This window comes from Camelina sativa, chromosome 5 (genome assembly GCF_000633955.1).
Source record: "Camelina sativa cultivar DH55 chromosome 5, Cs, whole genome shotgun sequence".
In the NCBI taxonomy this organism is placed as follows: domain Eukaryota; kingdom Viridiplantae; phylum Streptophyta; class Magnoliopsida; order Brassicales; family Brassicaceae; genus Camelina; species Camelina sativa.
Genome location: NC_025689.1, coordinates 29,737,567 through 29,740,563, shown reverse-complemented (window position 1 = coordinate 29,740,563; position 2,997 = coordinate 29,737,567).

Here is a 2,997-nt window from a genome sequence, read left to right as displayed (position 1 = left end):
GATAGCAAGTACGAAAGCCTCAGCTCGTCCAAGTGGAAATCTACAGTTTAGACTCAATAGCTCGGAGGATCGACGAGATAGCAACTCGTCGATTATTCTCGTTTATACTTGTAACTCGTTTAAGTCGAGTTGTAATCCGTCCTTTTGTGTCTCGGCATCAATATAATAAAAGAGAACTTCGACCCTCCTTTGACCGAACTAAACATACTAATTGTGACCGATCTGGACATCAACAATTTGGCGCGCCAGGTAGGGGGAGCCAAGTCAAAGTTTTCTAAAAAAATTGAAGAACGGACCTACACCGATTAGACGAGATGACAATAATTGACAAGGAAAAGAGCAAGGAAGGAAGCTCGTCGGGGGGGACGACTACCCCGGCAATGGAACAAACAGACCAGGCAGTCCTCCCCACGCCAGACGCTCCAAGAAAGGTCGTGACGGTCGACAGCCCGGAAACTTTTGTCATAGCTACAAACCTCACGACCCCGGTGACCGTAGAACCAACACAGGTCCCAACGCAGCTTACTTTACTCAGCAATCAGCCTGTCTCAAGCATTGATGAACTGTTCCGCGGAATCTTAACACACCTTGACTAGCAAGAAGAGCGAACCAACAGCCGATTGGATGCACTCACCGTGGCACAGTTTAACTCACAAGATGAAATCAACCATCTCAATAACGCTCGGCTCAACCCAGTGAACTTCACCGCGGTAAGAACAACGCCAGAGTCGTATGTGCAAACCAGCGGATTAGGATGTAATCCTGCCCAGCACCCTATCGAGCGAAATAACGACGTAACCGATCTAACGAAGGACGCCGAGCTAAAAGAAATCAAAGAGCAAATGAAAGAAATGGCCGCAATGATTCAAAAAGCAACGGATAAGGCACCCCAAGTCGGACTTATGCTCGAAGCAACACAGCGAACTCCGTTCTCTCGAAGACTCGCTACAACGACGGTCAGACGGGCAGTCAAGCCACGGTTGGGTCACTATGACGGAACAGTCGACCCGCGAGATTTCTTACTCACCTTTGGCGTAGCCCTCGGCCCTTTACAGTTCAGCCCGGCGGAATACGACGCTGGAGCTTGTCAAGTTTTCGCCGAGCATCTAACAGGAACCGCATTGAGCTGGTTCTCGAGACTCCCATCCGGATCAATCGATAGTATCAGGGAGCTGATAACCGAATTTTTGAAGCAGTTTTCTGTTTTGTTCGAGGATAAGAATTCCCATGCCGACTTATACGCCTTAACTCAGCACAAGGGAGAATCGCTTCAGTCCTTTATAGGGCGATTCAAGGAAGTCTACGTCAACATTTCAATTTCGGACGCTGCCGCAATTGTCGCACTTCGAAATGCGCTCTGGTATGAATCTCGGTTCAAGGAAGAGCTGTCTTTAATGCATGTCGAGACCTTAGCCGAGGCATTACTCCGAGCTGCAAAACACATTGGGCTCGAGGAAGAGAAAGCTATCAATGCTAAGAAGCATTCTTCAGAGGCAAGTGCGATACCCAAACAGCCAGTAGCCGCAGCTCCAAAAGTTGACTACGTCGAGCCTCGACAACATTTCATCAAAAACCAAGATCGAACTCGCCGAACCTTTGCGATCGGCGAAAACAAGTATATACGGAAAGAGGGAGGTGAAAATAGTGCAACCCCGTACTGCGACTACCATCAGAGTACCACCCACGCAACTGACGAGTGTCATTACCTCCAGAAGGTCTTGATGGAGCGATACAAGAAAGGGGCAATAGTCGTCGAGCCCGACAGAAGCAAGACAACCCGACCTGGACGAAGCGACGCCAAGCGCGCCGAATATATCGCTCGAAAATTCGTCAAGGATTCAAAGGTACTAGCCGACCAAAGCGAAGACGAGATGGAAATTCAGAACCTACTCACCGAACGGCGCGAAGACAGCGGTAACGAAAAACGACCGCATACAGACCGCAAGCCCGACCAACGTCCTCCGACGATACGACGAATCAACATGATAATGGGCGGGCTAGCCGGATGCAACGATTCGGTCAGAGCGATCAGAGATTATACTAAGAAGGCTGAAATGACGAAATCTTGGCCGTCAAGGTTCGAGGCTGAAGGCATGCCAATCACTTTCGACGGAAAAGATCTAGAAGGCTTGGATTTACCGCATAACGATCCATTGGTCGTCGAACTCTTGATCGGCGAAAGTGAGGTGACGAGAATATTGATCGACACTGGAAGCTCAGTCAACGTCATCTTCAGAGACGTGTTGGCCAAAATGGAAGTCGGCGAACGGGACATTATGCCAGAATGTCACTCTTTAACGGGCTTCGACGGGGATCATCTTATGTCCGTCGGCACCATCACCTTACCAATCTTCGTTGGGGGGATAGCCAGATACTTCCGGTTCGCGGTTATCGACAAGCCAATGATCTACAACGTCATCCTTGGAACCCCATGGCTCCACAAGATGAAAGCCGTCCCGTCNGCTCGAAAATTTGTCAAGTATTCAAAGGTACTAGCCGACCAAAGCGAAGACGAGATGCAAATTCAGAACCTACTCACCGAACGGCGCGAAGACAGCGGTAACGAAAAACGACCGCATACAGACCGCAAGCCCGACCAACGTCCTCCGACGATACGACGAATCAACATGATAATGGGCGGGCTAGCCGGATGCAACGATTCGGTCAGAGCGATCAGAGATTATACTAAGAAAGCTGAAATGACGAAATCTTGGCCGTCAAGGTTCGAGGCTGAAGGCATGCCAATCACTTTCGACGGAAAAGATCTAGAAGGTTTGGATTTACCGCATAACGATCCATTGGTCGTCGAACTCTTGATCGGTGAAAGTGAGGTGACGAGAATATTGATCGACACTGGAAGCTCAGTCAACGTCATCTTCAGAGACGTGTTGGCCAAAATGGAAGTCGGTGAACGGGACATTATGCCAGAATGTCACTCTTTAACGGGCTTCGACGGGGATCATCTTATGTCCGTCGGCACCATCACCTTACCAATCT